This window comes from Xenopus tropicalis, chromosome 4 (assembly GCF_000004195.4).
Source record: "Xenopus tropicalis strain Nigerian chromosome 4, UCB_Xtro_10.0, whole genome shotgun sequence".
NCBI classification, from domain to species: Eukaryota; Metazoa; Chordata; class Amphibia; order Anura; family Pipidae; genus Xenopus; species Xenopus tropicalis.
Genome location: NC_030680.2, coordinates 89,567,034 through 89,585,055, shown reverse-complemented (window position 1 = coordinate 89,585,055; position 18,022 = coordinate 89,567,034). Strand labels below are relative to the sequence as shown.

The 18,022-nt window shown below is 36.9% G+C and overlaps 1 protein-coding gene across 17 annotated transcripts in view; it reads right to left on the bottom strand.

Moving 5' to 3' along the window:
- The window catches only part of ptprf (protein tyrosine phosphatase receptor type F), a 565,520-nt gene that overhangs the window by 55,682 nt on the left and 491,816 nt on the right, over positions 1–18,022 (bottom strand). The window lies entirely within an intron of this gene.

The window sequence follows — 18,022 nt, the reverse complement described above, 5'->3', positions numbered from 1 at the left end:
CGCCGGCCCAGGGTTTCCAAAGACCGAAGAAAGAAGAAAGAGGAAACACTCGCTACAGATACCCCGAGGTAAAAGGTAAGTGATGAAAGTCACTTGAGGGTGCCTAACATTTTGGTGACTTAGCCTTTCGTTCTCCTTTAAACATGCAGCTAAACATTTAAAAGCATCCAGCTGAAAGGACATGCATGTAAATTTCCAAACACAATATGATGGCTCCACAGTTTCTGCACAGCCTGACCACAGCACAGGTTACTTTATACAATCCCAAGAAGAACCCTGAATTGTAATTTGTTGGCCTGCATGTTGGCCTGCGATCGATTGATCAAGCCTAGCCTTCCTTCTGTATAGGAAGGAGTCAGGCTAGGCTCGATCAATCGATGCCACATAGTGGATGCTTCCCCTGATACTTCCCCTGCATCGCCGTATCGCCTTTCTTCAAATGACTGGAAGCCAAGTTTTAACAGGTATTTTGTACTAAAGCATTCAAAATAATAAATGGTTTGCAGGATAGGGCAATTATAGGGAAGGGTAGAATAGATTTTTTACTTAAAATTTTAGTGTTACTTTTTCTTTAACGGCCCTGAAAGGTGACCACACAAGGGGTAGGGTATACCAGAGAGGGAATAAAGTTTTGGGATTGTTCATGATAATGGAGGAGTGTTCAGAATGTCCATGGTAATGGCTTAAAATCTCATTGTTCCAGTGTTGAAAAACATGCATTTACTACCTTCCTACTTGTAGTAAATGTTTAGCAAAGTTATACAGCAATGAAAGCACACATTTTCACAGACCTATATTCAGATGAGCAATAGATGGGCAGATTATTTAACAAAGGATGAAGGGCTAATTATATCTTTAAGTTTAAACAGTTATTCGATGTTTGCAAAAACCTTGTAGCCGGTTTGATCTCATGACTTATGTATTTGCTACTTATGGATTTATTTTACATGCTATATCTCAAATGGCAAAGTGAGTAAAACCACATGATTATTTTTATCCTTATACTAAAGACCAATAAAATGCACCATCATTTACAAAGCCCCTAGCATCAACCAGGGGCTCAAAAAGGGGATCATCATGGCAAGTATTAGTCCACATTACATATCAATTGCTATTTACAGTTGTTACAAAGTTAATGACAATTTATGTGCTTGCAAAAAATATTACTATGTGGCCTAACAACTGTGTCCTTCATTCTGTCTCATCCTTTAAACATTTAAGCCATTAATCCAGTTCCTAAAATTTCATGTGCATGAAGTACAGTTAATAAGCTGTGAAACCAGCCACAGGTCCTTATACAGAAATCTTTCCTGGTTTATTACACTTGCAGTATTCCATGACAGACTTAGATCTCCATTTACATAGATCTCCAATACATAGTTATTTATTGTACACATCTAGCACAGAACTTAGCCTTTAGGTGAAGACATACAAGGGCAAATAGTCACAGCAATTCACTGTGATTTTTAAAATCCAATTGCAGCAACTAATTGCCCACTGCAAAAGTCACAGCAACTTGTATATCTGTGCAAGTCTGTCTTCACCTTTACATGAAGGAAATATATTTAGTGCCAGCAAGCACATTCCTTATTCATACAGAAATTAATATCCCCAATCTTTGTGTGTGTGTGTGTGTAATACCATAGAGACAGACTGAAGGGGCCACAGGTGAAAAAATTATTGACATTTAATCCAGTAGTAGCTGTAATCCACAGAGCTACTAGCAGCAGCTACATGTCACATGCTGATCATTTACTGATAATTGTCACTATGTATGTTTTAGTAGAGGCAATTCCCAGTACTGTTTATGGCAGGGGATTTTCTGGCGTTTTGTTGCTGTGGCTACAAAGTAGCTTTGTGTGTCTTTGTGAAGCCAATTGAGGGATAGGTCCAAAGCACAGCAATTTTTTTAATGATTTTGTGCTTAGTATTCAGGTAAACTATATTAAAACCTCTAACTCTGCACATCTAAAGATGAAAAATGATTGTTAACAGATAAGGCATTTTTTCCCTTATTGTTAACTTTTCCTTTTCGCCTTTTTTCCCCCCCCCCCGATCACACTTTTTGTTTTTTTTCCTTTGGCTTTTCCACAATTTTTCATTTCCAACAAATCCAAGCTGTGTTCAGATGAATAAAGAAAATAATTGATAGCTTTTGCACTAGACAATATTATATTGTCACTGTTTAAGTAATTAAGTCATTTTAATAGTGCAGAAACATCACAAAGAATATGGCGAGACAGAAAAAGGTGAAATTAGAATGTTAAACAGAATCTATAATGTCACTATAGATGTAAGAACAAGGTAACTGCCACTGCCAGCCATTCCATCACATACCACAATATTAGAAGTGTGCATAACAGAGGTGCTATTGCCAGGAGGAAATCCATGGGCTGCCCTTTTTGTGCTGAAAAGTGCAATTTTGCTCACTACACTTCCTATCTTGCCTTTTATCTATCCAGTTTGAGAAAGAGGACAACAGGTAAGCGGAGTGCAGTGCTTGGGGCAGGGTGGTTGGCAGCATTAATCTGCCTCCTAAGAAAAAAATGTAAGACTATAGCTATGTATAACTGACAGATAGCCCTATCTGCCAATGTAATGTTTCTAACATACAAAAAAGAAAAGCACATTTTTTTTTTTTTTTTTTTTTAAATGAAATTGAAACAGTCTATCTCGAGTTTCCTGGAAAACTATTATAGATACCAGCTCAAAAAAAAAAATGCAGCTACTGCAGCACTTTAAGGGATCTTAGACACACGGGTGTTTCCTTTCCCTTGCAGTGGCTTCCCGCACACGAGAACAAGTGTTAATGGAATCATTATATGTAGCCTGTACTCCTGGAGCTGCGCTGAACTGCAGAATGCAAGTTAGATACCCCGTGTTGGGGTGAAAAACAAAAAAGCCACAGCAAGGGAAAGTATTTTTAACACTTGTCCTTAAGAGTCCTAACGGAGATCTGAAAAAGTCATAAAATGTAACCAAAAATAGGTATTTACACTGCAGCCTTGTGTGGCTGTTGTAACTGTTAGGAGTGATTTATATGCTAACATTTAAAGCTTTTTGTTGCCTTTTAACCTAGTTTAATGAAAATGACAAAATTAGCACCACTTTAAATAAACATGTTAAAGGGGTTATTTCATATTACTAAAGCATTTAGCACGATTAGGTTACAGAAAGAATCGGCATAAGCAATGAATTTAACAGCCTCAGTGATTGTGGGTCTTTCACCTTTTAGCTGTCCTCTGTCTGGCACCTTAGATAATACTATCGGTTCTGGCAGACATGGGAGCTAAGTGTGAAATGTTGCAGGGATCATTATTCTCAGATTCTTAAAATCGCCATTTTGTGCTCCAATTAGGCTTCTCGGCAACAAATTACACAGTGAAGTCAAACTGTAATAAAATAAAAGTGCCAGTATAACTAGGTAATGATTTCACACACTGTCACTAGGGATCTAGACCTGTAAGACAGAAAACTTTGCCTTAATGAGCAGATGAGACGTCCTACGCCTTATATGTAGGAAGTGGATGCTGTGACCCTTAGGGCCTAAAGGATGCCAGTCATGCTTAGCAGCTTCTTTGCAAAATCCATCTATCAAGCCATGTTACCAGGTACATTCTTTTAAGACCACAAATTGCTAGTTGCACATAACTATTACATGCGAGAGTTATATAGCGACATCTGTCACAACATTATGGCTGATTTTAACTATTTAATATAAATTCTATTAATGAAGTTTAAAATATATTACAATTTGTTCAAAGCAAGAGAATAATAAGCACAGTTACTAGGTTTAGCAGTAGAAAACAACGTAGGCTTCAGTGCAACTATATAGGAGTTTTACATTTACCAATACAGGTATAGGACCGTTTATCCAGAATGCTTGGGACCAAGGTTATTCTGGATAAGGGGTCTTTCTGTAATTTGGATCTCCATACTTTAAGTCTACTAAAAAAATCAATAAAACATTAAATAAACCCAACAGAACTGTTTTGCATCCAATAAGGAATATTTATATCTTAGTTGGGATCAATTACAAGGTACTGTTTAATTATTACAGAAATAAAGGAAATCAGTTTTAAAATTCTGAATTATTTTATTAAAATGGAGTCTATAGGAGACTGACTTTCCGTAATTCGGAGCTTTATGGATAACTGGTTTTCAGATATGGGATCCCATACCTGTAGTCTACGTACATTAAGTATACCTCACTGTAATGTGATCAATAATGCAAAACTTGCATCCAGAGGGCAAATATATTCCACAGAAATGGTCAATTTAGCACACTAGTTTAATGATATGCATATATAGCTCACACTGGCAAATAACAGACATTTTAAGATTCCTAGCATTGCAGTATGTTTCCTCTGTGAAAATAACAGTACAAATGTACTGTTCTTTGATCTTTTTTGGTGTATAATGTGATGCCATTTTAACTTGGTCTATCCCATCCATTTTTTATTTACTTTACACATACACATTAAACACCAAAATTGTTATTGGTACTGGTACTGTACTGGAAGGCCTTGCTCATTAGAGTTTACAATCAAAAAACTTTCCTTTCTGAAATTTTGTTAGAAGAAACTTTTAGTTCTGAAGAAATTGACATTTATACACTTTTGTTCTTGCAATGGGTTTAAAAGAAAACTCTTTATCATAACAATGCTTGTTGGGGTTTTCAGTAGAGATTTACTTTATATTGCAAAATATCTTATTTAACTGATCTCTTGTCACCATTCCATGAACAACTTTTCTATAAAAAAAACTTTTTATAGAAAGCTTGCAACTATAGTTCTACCATCAAAGCAGAAAAAGATTTTTAAAAAGACACTAATGTAAAAGTCTGGACTGGAAATTATGTGGTTAAAATAAAAGATTGAAGCTCTGGGGCCCCAGTGTAATGAGATAACCACTAGAAATGATACATGGTCGACACAAAAGATGGGCAACCTCACAAGGAATATCAATTATTTAGCTAAGGCACAAACTGAAGCAAAGGAGAGTAAAAATATATGTTAATGTAAAGCAGGTTAGACTGAAAGCTGATCAGATTCTGATGTTTTCCGCTAAACATATTAAGTCTATAGAAAATCCATATTTCCATTTCCCATCTTGTGTGTCAGGTAACCTATGAATGTGTTGTTTCTATGATTGCATGGGGACCCAATGTGCAATTGTGGAGCTGACAAGAGACCTTAAGTAGAACAAAATAGCAAGGGTGACCAAAAGAAGCTCAGTGGACTCTTGTGGATTGCGTTTATCACCTAAATACACAGAGGATGTGCAATGCTGGGAGAAAAAGTGTTGATACCCAATGGTTATAATACAAAGCCATTCACAATTCCATGAAATGTTTTATAATGTGCTCTCTTTACAGCTGTAAGAGTTTTACAGGTTTTGTGGCCCTTTAATTGTTGCATTTCATACAAATGGGCAATTTCTTTTTTTCAATGTGAAAAACACTTGTAGAGGAACAACAAGTTTCAAGTATAGCCTGCAGTGATTCGTCAGCATTCTTAGTAATAAACAAGAAACATTACTTTTATTCATTAGGAAATGCAGTTACACTTTGTTAAAGCACCATCCAACTGGCATGTAGTTACTTATTTCCATTACTGCTGGGTATTAAGTGCTGTTTACAAAGATTTAGTATCACAGGCTGCACACATCGCAGTCACAGTCTGCACATCTGTCAGGCATTGACAGCACTAGACTCATGTGGGCTCATTTATAATGCAGCACTGTGGAGACACCGTGACCTCGGACCTTCTAGAGAGCGGACAGCGGTCTTCAGGTTTGACAGCAATATGATGGTTTACATAAATTTAAAAATAACATACTAAATACCTATAAACAGTTTAAAAGAATTGAATGTTTCTTGAAGGAAACACAAACAGATCCAATGTGTAATTTCTATATCTAAAATAAACAAGCAAAAACTTATATGGGTTCTTCTCTACACAAAGCACAGCAGATTCTAATAAAAACATTAACCTGTTTATATTTAAGACAAACACTGAAGTGTTATGCTATGCAAGATCAACTTGCAGAAAAGTAAACATTGCATCTAAGTTCTACTACCCAGACAGGCCAACTTTATAATAGAAAAAAAAAAATCAAACAAACAGGCAATTTAGAATTCTCTCAACTCTCCGCCACTATATGTGCCACTGCATTTAGAGGTGGTTATTGGTAACCCTAGACAAAACTCATGTAGATCTTTTTTGGAATGTGATCAATTAGCATTTTTGTCATGAAAATGGTTTTCATTAATAAACCACTCATGATCATTCCTACTATAAAGTACACTTTTCTTCAGGTGGGATTGTTTTTCCCTTTCTTAAAAAAATGCTGTACAATACTTTTTCTATGAGCCTTGCACCTGAAAATGAAAGGAGCAGGACTGCTTTTTAGAACAGGGCTGCAGGCTAGGATATTAACCTTGAACACACAAGATAATTTAATCAGATTTGCCAGCTCTCCCATATTCCATTTTATTTCCATTTGGGTTTATCATTTTCATCACTTGTCACTTTCATCTTCACTTCAAGGGCCATTTATCACCTGCCATTACTACTTTTGCTTTAAGGACTATTCAGTTCCTGTACAGAGTATGGTTTGCATTTTGACGATTGCAGCATGACTTTTAGATTATTTCATTTTACTTTTATAGTTCATGGATGCAATGCAAGCTTCTTTAACAATAGAAACACATTTTCTGTTTTCACCACCTTGTGTGTTTATTTCATTACATTACTTTTTTATTTATGAGGTGCAATGGATTGCTACAATTTGGCTTGGAGGTGACTTCTCAGAAAAATCAACAAGAACAATTTGGGGTAATGTAACAAATGTCAAAGTTTGCACCAGGCCTTCATAGCAACCACTCAGATATTCTGGTTGCAAACAAGCACCCAGTAAATGATACCTGCTGATTGGTAGGTATGGGTTTCTAGACTGGGGTTTCAACAGCATTCTCTCTATTATAATTGGGATGAAGGATGATTTTAACAATTACCTTGTTATAGACAGTTTAAAACCAAAGGAATTTCTTTTAAAAAAATATCCATAATCTTCTGAATTCCAATTAAAAAGATTTTACATGAATTCTGTGCAAGCTTTACAACCTTATGAAAGCTTTCATCTAAACACTTCAGTAGGACTTCTCTGTATGCTGAAAATATTCTGGAACCTGCTGTTGAAAAGTTGTGAGATAATCTCAGATGGTAGACGTTTAGAATGATGCTGGCTCTGTCGTAAATACCAAATCAAGCTTTTCTTGGGCTGATGGGATTAACTGTAACCGCAACATTTTATGTACAAATATACATAGTTTCTAATTAATTCCTGTTTGCGCGTTATTATCTTCCATTAAAGAGCAATATTATTCAACTGCTGCATTGACAAAAGCAAACAGAAAATAAAATGTAGCTGAATAAAATACCCCCACAAATTATATTGGTACAGATACACATACAACAAATAAATGCAATGCTCTCATGGAGCCCCACCCTCACAAAATCGATGAAAACCGTAAATCAGTAGTACTAAACAACTGTATTATGATCTTACTTATTCCATTTATTAGGGGCCAGGGCACAGTGTGCAAAAATAGAGGGTCAAAGGCATGAAACCCCACTCTAATTAATAAATGTATGGTGCCCTAGGCAACAAAAAATGAAACTAATAGTCTTAAGACCCCCACAACATTTTTAAGCTAGAGATTAACTGCATTAAATGATTAAGTGGATAATTTAGCTATCTTTAGTATGTGAGGACAGGTTTAACCATAGACATAAAAGCTTTAGGCCTACTGATATATTTAAGGCCTAGAACTAGCACACGAGCATTTCTTATCTCTAAACAACGTATATTAAATGATCAAAACATCATGTGACATCTCGGGTTCTTCGATAACGTGGGGTGATGGTAGATGATTCAGCATGTTCTTAAAGTTATAGCAAACGAGCATTTCTTATCTGTAAACAACTTATACAGTATTACATGATCAAAACATTTTCTGCAACTTCTTGCTAGTTCTAGGCCTTAAATATATCAGTAGGCCTAAAGCTTGTCTATGGTTAAACCTGTCCTCACAAGTAATTGGTCTTTGCAGAGAGGAGTGCCATAGGAGCCATCATTCCAATGTACAGACCTTAGTAATAATTATTAAAAAAAACAAACAAAAAAAACAACCTTAAAAGTTAGAGGTCAGATACCAACACTATGTTCAATCTGGACCAAGTGTGTCTAGGCATGAAAAAGGATGCAGTCACTTCCAAAAGCTCTATGCCCCCTGCAGAAAAATGGCAACTGCAGATGAAGTGAATATTATTCAAGAAAACTGACCACCCAGATATGATGCAAATACCTAGATGGTCATGGTATTGAGGTCAGAATTTGCAAAGCTGCCTAACCAAAACTGGACAAGATCAGTCACCTTAGGGCTCTGGCACACGGGGAGATTAGTCTCAGGGCAACTTCCGCGATTTCACTGAAATCGCGCCGCCGCTTATGCCATCCCACCGGCGATTTACATTTTCACCAGTGGGATGGCATTTCAGGGATATTAGTCGCCCGCGAACAGGGAGATTTATCGCGGGCGACTAATCTCCGCGTGTGCCAGAGTCCTTAAGCAGGGATTTTGTGGGTGCGATTTTCTCTGATTTTGCCAAATAACAGCATAAGATTTTGTAGGATGCTACAAAATCTAATCTCCACAGTTGTAATGTAAAGTTAGATCAGATAAAGTCAGATGGAGTGGTTTGTTCCTGCACCTACATCAGACAATGTGATTCAATGAGAAAAAAGTGTAGCTCTGACTATATCCAACTTTATTGTGTCAGATGTGGACACGGCACACCACGTCCACATCCATCAGGCACAATGTGTTGGATGGCAGAAGTTACATGTATTTACGCAAGATTTCCAGTCTCATTATATTTTGACTAGCGATCTGTCAAGATTACCACATATGACAAAAGCGCTAGTGGAGTTTAGCCCTAAGGCGAGTTCTAAGAGACTTTTAAGGCGGCCATACACATAGCAATAACTATGACAAAAGCGCTAGTGGAGTTTAGCCCTAAGGCGAATTCTAAGAGACTTTTAAGGCGGCCATACACATAGCAATAACTATCTTTCGTGTGACCATTGGTCACAGGAAAGATCGTTCCTACCCTCCACTGACATTCAGGGCTGAATCATCAGATATGCAGGCAGAAACAATAGAAATTCTACCTCTACCTGCCGATTCAGCCCTAAACGTAGATTTTGATTGGGCGCCTTCAACGTCGCTCTATCAAAACCTTTTAACCTGCCCGATCGACGAGACGACAGATATCCACAATCTTTGCGATATCAGTCGTCAACTCGTCGAGCCGCCATACATGCACCGAATATTGAATGAAACAAGGTTTCATACGATAATATCGTGCGTGTATGATCGTCTTAAGATGCCACAAATTTTTGAGAAGTGCCAATTGCTGTGTTCCCTATAACAGAGAAGGTGGAATTTGTCCAATGGTTTATTACACAACCTCATTTATATGCATTTAGAAATATGTGTAAGAGTGGCCATGGCTCTGCCTACACGGAAGCAAAATGAGATACCATCGAAGGACTCCAGTACAGTAATAGACCTAACAGTTGTGTTTTAATAAAAAATATAGTTAGAATTGACTTCACTGCTCGTAATCTGGCCCAAACATATATGCATAGAAGAGAGAAGAGAAGCACCATGACCTGTGTAAAAGCACTTAATGCCTAGTGACTCAATATGCAATGTATGTCTTTAATCACTTCTAATACCTTTATCATTTACAGAAGGGTGGGGTCATTGTTCCTCTATGCAACATGTAATGTAAATAAGATAATATGCATTACTACTGTGCCATATATTTGGAAATGTTCATAGGCCCACTTCCATTAAACAATGCATAACTTCATTATTGTATGAAAATGCAGAAGCTCTATAACAAAGTAACAACATTAATACACAAAACCAGTTACTAATCTTGTTTTACATTTGTGCCATATGCTCCTTCTAAGGGGACCAAAGGCTACAGAGAGATAAAAACAAGGTTTCCATTTGGAAATTTTAATAACTTGTGACAACACATAAGCTATTGAAAATTTAAAGGGCAAATTTGCATGTGCTTATTATGCATAGGACTAGGATTTTGATATCACTATACTCACAGCACCTTTTCAGAATATAGCTACAATGAAAATCCATATATGATAATGCTTATTATGTGTGATTTCAATTTGCATGTCTAATGCTGACTGAAACATATGACTGATTCCAAATATAACACTGCTTAAATTTACTTTTAAAATATTTTGATAGGCCTAAAAAGCAAACAAACAAAAAAAAAAATAGAAAAAGATTCTCTTTAACATGCAACATTTAATATCAGCATTTTTGGTCTCTTCACAGTATTTCTTAGTTATGTACATATTACAGTATATGTTCCATAATATGGATCACCATATCTGCTGAAAATCATTTGACAGTTAAATAAACCCAGTAGGATTGTTTTGCCACCAACATGGATTCATGCAGCTCAGTTAGGATCAAGCACAAGGTACTGTTTTATTATTACAGAGAAAAAGGAAATCATTTTTAAAAATGATTAATTGCACTTAATTAGATCTTTAAAGGGTAGATGGCCTTCCCGTAACTCAGAGCTTTCCAGATAAAGGATCTTATATATGCATACCTCCCCAACTGTCCCGATTTTAACACCTCAGCCCACAGTCCCAAATTATTACTGAAAAGTTCCTCATTTCCCTTCGATCTCCTGCACTAAACGCCAAAAAAGATACAAAGTTGCTCAAACTTAATTTTATATTTAGGCTTTGGCAGAGAGCCTAGAATACTAAATAGTCAACACCTGCACTTAGATACAGTTGTAACTAATAAGATAACAAAACTGTAACACAAAACAAACCCAAAACCCCTACCACTCCCATTTTACAAAATTTGGCAGGTTTTGTATTGTGGCTGCAAAAATGGGTGTGGTCCAAAAAAATTGCCATTCTTCGCACAGCATTTCTTTTTGTCCCCCTTTACATTTTTCAAATCTTGGGAGGTATGTACATGCATTTGAAAAAAAATATCTGCTGTAAATAGCAGCCATTTGAACTGAAGAAGCCACTTAGATGAGTGGTGAAACGTTTTCAAGAAAAACTCCAGTTATTTTAGACTAAATTCTACTAGATACTGTAAATAGAAGTTATTTCAAATGTTCCCAAATATATTTATCAACAAAAAAATGTTATTATTGTGTATCCACCAACAGAAACTGAAAACAAAGTCCCACTTTATGTCTTCCTTGCAAAAATGTGTCTTATCTGGTCATGAATGCATCTAACACCATTTGCATGTCAGGATGTTTAGGTACTGACCTAAATTGTGGGTCTAAACAGAGGCAAGTAGAGGCTATCATCAGTTCCTGATCTGCCTTAGCTGAAGATATCTGCATTCATTTCTTTTCCATGAGAAAGAGAGAAAGCTAAGGGCTAATAGAGTTATTAGTATCTCGACCAGTCATGAAAGCTGTGTTTGAAGATATATTGAACATTCCCATCTTCAAGACATTTCTCAGAGTAAATTAGCCGAGGACACGTCACCAGTGACATTTTAAAGAAATTGATTCTTTCCTATTTCTAAAAGGGGAAATCATCAACACTGGGTTCTTTCAATAAGATACAGCACAGTGACCAGGTCAGAGGCTGCTAGTGCAGGAAACACATTTTAACCATTTTGTAAGTTAAAAAAAAAAAGACAAAAACAAAAAAACTCCCTTTTCCTATGATATTTATTAGAGATGCACCAAACCCAATTTTTTGGGTTAGGCCGAATTCTGCTGAATCCCGAACCGAACCCGAATCATTAGTTAATTAGGATTGGAAAGGGTTAATAATTGATGTGCAATTTCCCCCCCCCCCCCTACCATTTAACCCATCCGAATCCTAAGTAGCGTATGCTAATCTATGCTGAGATTATGATTCGGTTGGCCTGGGACTGTGGATTCGGGCGAAACAAAATTCTTCAAAAAAAAAAGCCTGGATTCTGCCCAAATCCCGAACCGAACCCAGGATTCGGTGCATCCCTAATATTTATATTAAATATTGCCATTTTAACATAAGGGTCGTTTTGCTCACTGCTAAAGGTACTGGCAACTATAATGCCCCTATGGCCTATGATTAAGTGCATGATCGCACGAAACGCGTCAGGCATTTTCTGTTCTTTTAAAATGAAGAAATAAAGTCCGTTTTATAGCAGATCTCTGCAGTCCGGAGTGCTTGATGTTCCTTTTTCAACACTGGTATAATGCCCCCTTACTCACATTGCTTCCCACTGACACAAACAGGAGGCACCATGAATCACTCTGGATGGGCGACTATTGCCTGTAAATACACAACAAAAGCAGGACTCGGGCAGCTTGTAGCACTTAACATTACTGAGAAGACATGACATCCTTTGCCAAAATTTGACAAAATTTGACTTCTGTTTTGCATAGTATAAGTGGTTCTCAATCTGTGGCAGCAAAACAATCACTTAGGGGCATGTGTGGAAGACAGTACGGCTGATTTACTAACACTGGGCATATTTGCCCATGGGCAGTAACCCATAGCAACAAAATGGAATTTCCCAGTCACCTGCAGGTAAAACAATGAATGCAACAGTTTGATTGGTTGCCATGGGTTACTGCCCATGGGCAAATTTGCCCAGTGTTGATAAATGACCCCCATTTGTGCTGTCTGACCTGTTATGAATCATTTAAGAGCAAGTGTCAGTCAGAATAAGAAAGCAATGGTGAAAGTTCCATGTAACAAAATAATAATAGTTTTTATGAATAAACCTCTGGAAAAATACAAAAAAATCACAGGCAGTAGTCTACTGATCAAATGATTAAGATGATAAATACCTGAACATGTCAAGCATACAAATATATGTGGGGTTTACTCAATATGTGGCCAACAGCCTTACGTCCCTATTAAACATGCCATAATAGAATTTTGAGAACTGGAGTTTATTTATCCAACATAGGTTAGGGCCACTTATCCTAGTACATGTAAAGGTATTCCTTTATTATTACAAATAAGCACAAAGCCATTCTAATGGATCACTTTTATCTTAGGGTGAAACACTGAAATGGAATTTTCTACCAAGCAGATCATGAAAATATCATGAAAAATGCCCTCAATATTGAAGTTCTAGACACCTATCAAATCTCCAAAAAAATATATATATTTTTTTTTTTTTTTTTTTGAAAACTGATGGTTTTGGGATGTTTTGGCCCAAAATCCTATTAATGTATTTAGCTCAATGTTTCCTTAATTATAGAAAACGCATATAACTGTACAGATGGTTCAGTGCCGCAGTCATGAAAAAAAAACAGAACAGCGGGTAGTTTCCAGCAGATTATATTTCCTTTTGGGTGAAAGCCATACCCACCACTTATCCTGCACTGGCAGAAAATAAGTAAACAGCAGCCTTTTTATTCAGACATCTCCAAGCCAAAGAAATGCATTTAAAATCAGATCCTAAAACTTGGGTCATGCAAGAACTGCTGCTGAAAAAAAAAAGTATTTTAAAAAGCTTTTAACCTAGCTGGTATTAATGCTGCATATTTCAAAAGTGTTATTTATGTTAAAACCAACAACCAAATATCTCGTTTCTAAATTTGGCTGACATCCATCAGAAAAATACAATAATACAACCAGCGTCTTCCTCGGTTTTTAAAGTATAGGACTAAAAAAAAACCAAATAAAGCAGTTTTTTTTTCTGGTTCAAGCGTCAATAATCTGTATATATAGGGGTTAAAAATGGCACCAAAAATTAAATAAGGATTTGATTTGTTTTTTCTTTTTTCCGGTTTAACAATAGCCAATATCTTTGTCAGTGTTTTCCCCAGCATGGAAAATCATCAAAAACTCAGTAAAAAAAATAAAACGAACAATTTTAGAAGTGATAAATTATATCCCTAAAAGAGAGCCACCCTAAATGTTAATATTCAAATTACATTTTCCACAGTTTCCAATATCAAAAGAGTGACCAGTTTGGCTTTTACCAACTGTTTATCCAGGATTGCTAGTTCTTTGCTATCCCTTGTTTACAAGCATGAAAAAATGTCAGTAGTCTTAAGGTGGCCATATACACTAAGATCCGCTCGCTTGGCGAGGTCACCATCATCTTCTTCCGATATCCCCACCTACGGGTGGGCCATATCGGGCTAATTCGGTCGTTTGGCCCTGGGGCCAAACTATTGAATTAGAATGATGGGTTCAGGCCAGAAGTTGGTCGGGCAGGCCTGTCATTAGTGCCCATACACAGCCAATAAGCTGTGAATCAGTCTAAGGGACCGATATCGGCAGCTAGTATTGGCCAGTGTATGGCCATCTTTAGAGTATTTATTTCCACCCAAGGTCTTCCATGATGAAAGGAATATAATCTTGTTAAAAATCTAGTGGCCTTAGGGCCTTCTAAACCATACATATGTGAAAGATCCACTTTGACTGCAGTTGGCTAATTTTTCAAAAAGAAGTACCATTAATAATTAACATTTAAAAATATCTCCTGGTTCAGAACTTTGAGCATCTTTTACCTACTTATACCCACCCAAATCTCATTATGTTATCCATTTTAAGGTGATGGAACATGGGGAGATTAGTCTGAATCTAAAAAATACCTTAGTATCGGTGCTAGTAAAAATCACTGGTTGCAAACCATGTAAATGGAATACCCACTAGAAATTGCCTTCTTCTGCATTTTCTGGCGGTTATGTGATTCATAGTTGACACCAAGTGATTAGTCGTCCTTGGCAAAAAATTATAAGAGGAGGGGGGGACATGGAAGGTTAAAGGGAAACTAAATTGGTTTTAGGCAGTAATGCATATGGCTTTAGGACAAAGGCAGAATTTAACATAATTTCCAAGAAAATTGATTCACTTTTTACATGTTTATTACATTGTGTATCTCAGAAAGAAAAAGCTATTTTCATGGCACTTTACCTTTAGCAGATATGTGAGTGCCAACATCGTTTACACACATATTTTGATAGAAAAGGTGCTAAGTGAAATATAAGACATGACTGTTAACCTAATGGTCATTGACCCATGACTTCCATATAAACATCACAGTAGCTAATAAAGTGAAAACAGCTGAATTCCTATAAAGTACACAGCAGTGGATGGAATATTTTCTTGTGTTCAAGACCCACAACTCTCCTATCAATGGTTATAGTATAAATTGGCTTACTAAACAGATGTCAATAAAAGCTGTCACACACTTTCTATTACACCCACTATTTCCAACAATCACAGTAAACAAACAGAAATAATCTGTTAAAATCAATATCTAGCCAAAAATCTACAGCAATTGGATGCTGGTGTCAGCAGCAGGAGAGAGGAGGATGCGAGAATCACTTGGAAAGCACTGGGCCTATTCCAATGGGCCTCCATCCAACTACCACTGTGTCATGGAATTATATTTTCTGCTAGAGGGTCGGTACTGTAAGCATCAGCTGGGAACATGGGGGAGCAGGTGTTGAGAGTGAACTATTACCCCAGCGAAATTGGGCCGGACGTGTCTTGGCATCTTTATGTGCATTAGTGAGACTGGACAACAATTCTGAAAGTTTGCAGCAGAGTGGGGGTCTGTCCCTGTAGAGAAGGAGCCTAGTGACTGGCTCTTTCAGTATTCTATGGAAACAAGTCTGATGAGGTGACCACGAGGAGATGAGAGAGACGTGCCAGGTGTCTGCCTGGAGTGATTATCTTTCATAGCAAATCTGTGCTTCTAATCAGACAGAGGAATCTTTTGAAACCAATGATGGGCTTAGGCAGTAACTGCTTCCCCTGACACAACTTTTACTTTTCATTTTGCATCTGAAAAACATTCTGCGGCAGTTAATAACATGGAGAGCTTCCAGACCTCTGGATTAAGCCAATAGGATTCAAGGCTGCTTCTCCCACTGCATAGCAGAACATAGCTCTTTCTCTGTTTAGAGGAGCAAAGTCATAAAAACAGAAATCTGTAAGGTTTGGAAAGGCAGTTTTCTGATCCTGTAGCTGAATTTCTAAAGATATTGTACATACTTGCAGCCCAGCATTAACGTTTAAATAATGAGCCATTAACAGATGCTTTAGTAACATTTTAAAAATACCCTTTTATAAACAGAGCTTACTCTGGTTAGGTTGTATTTGTAGTGTTTCATTAAATCAGAACCATTTGGCAAAAGGACATACCCATGTCATACGAGAGATATCAGCTTGGTGGGTCTGGCATCTAGAGCAGTTCTCACTTACAACATGGTTCATCTTCTGGAGATGATAGGAATGAGCTCAGAACAGCGAACAAATTTTAACTAAGCGAGTTTATCTCTGCTACATATCAATTCTTAAGTGTTAGTCTCCAACACTCAAGGACTGAGTGATATTTGTGATAGCCGAAATATTCCTGTGCTTTTAACTGAGAAGTTTGGTAAGTGGGGGACCCCAGTCATTAACAGGTAATTGTAGAACTTTAATAGGGCTTTGCCTTTTTGATCTGCGATTGTTCATTGTGGAAATAGTAGGGACTGTAATATCAGCCAATACTGCAATAAAGGATGCAATGCACAGAAAAAGGTTATTGATTTGCACCGCATTTTGTGATATTCCCAAATGCTTCTGTTGGTTATCTAACCAACTAAGCATATTTGCACTTATGGGGAGCAAAAAACTTTGGCACACTGTGACACAGGGATTTAGACTATTTAGCTGTTATTGCCTCACTGTAGTTAAAGTTGTTTGGTCCTCACAGTGGCTGTTCTATGCTGAGGCATTGGTGCAAGTGCAAACGAAGGACCATCACACTCATCACAATGGAAGAAAGTTAATGTTTCTTCTTTGCTTTTTTTTTTTCAAAACAAAAAAAAAGGTTACATATATATTTGGAAAGTTAGACTTTTTATAATTTGATCAACCTTTGTACCAAGTAATACTCTTAAAATCCTTAAATCCAATTGAAAAAAAAAATATGGAGCACAAACTAGCTGTGTAGTTTCCTGGAAAAATGTTATGGAAGACAACTTAAAATAGTTGAATATATTCAACCAACAAGACAGCCATTTCTATAAAATATATCCCCTCTAAGCTACACACATGCAATGGATTTACTTCAAAGACAGCTCCTGCAAAGGTAGAACTAAACAAAGGACTTTCTTTGTTTACATATTTGAAGGTTTGCTCTTATGGGATCAAGACATGCTGTCTACTTGCACTTTCTGTGTACAAAGAGGAAAAAGTGTCCCAGTTTGTATACCTGCACAAAGGCAAATGCCTCACATGCAGGGAACCAGCTTAATCGCGAACAAAATAAACAGATCCTCTCACAGATAAACCAACTTTCCCAAAATACAGCAGGCAAATTAGAAATTATAATGCTAGTGTCTAAATACAGAATGCCGACCTTGATTATCAGAAAAGTACCACCTGCCTCCTAACTAACCTCAGGAAAAGAGCTTTATAATATGTAACAGTAGACTGATATTATCTTTTACTATGCCACTGCTTTGAGTTGTTGCTTGCTTCTTTTAAATCTCGTTGTTTACTATGTGACAATGACAATAAAGATATATTCTATTCTATTCTATATTCTTTAATACATACATATTCAAAGTACAAAGACAGAAAGAAATGAATGGCTCCACTGAATGAATTGGAAAAAAATATAGATAATTTATTTTTGGCCCCCCCCAATTAGATAAATTTACGGTGAAAAAATGGAAATTCTGATTTTAAAGTTACCATGGGGTGCAGCATGCTGCTGCTGGAAATGTGATAACTGCCCAAGACACATTATTCAAATGACGAAGGGGCATTTCCCCATATGTTGTGTATCCATTATGTGACAATATATCACAGGGGGTTTCCCGCCTTTTATATTGGTAACTCTGTGCCAGTCCTAAATTTGTGTTGCTTAACTGCAAGAAAATGCAGGAGAAGCCAATTTCTGATGGTTTTGAGAATA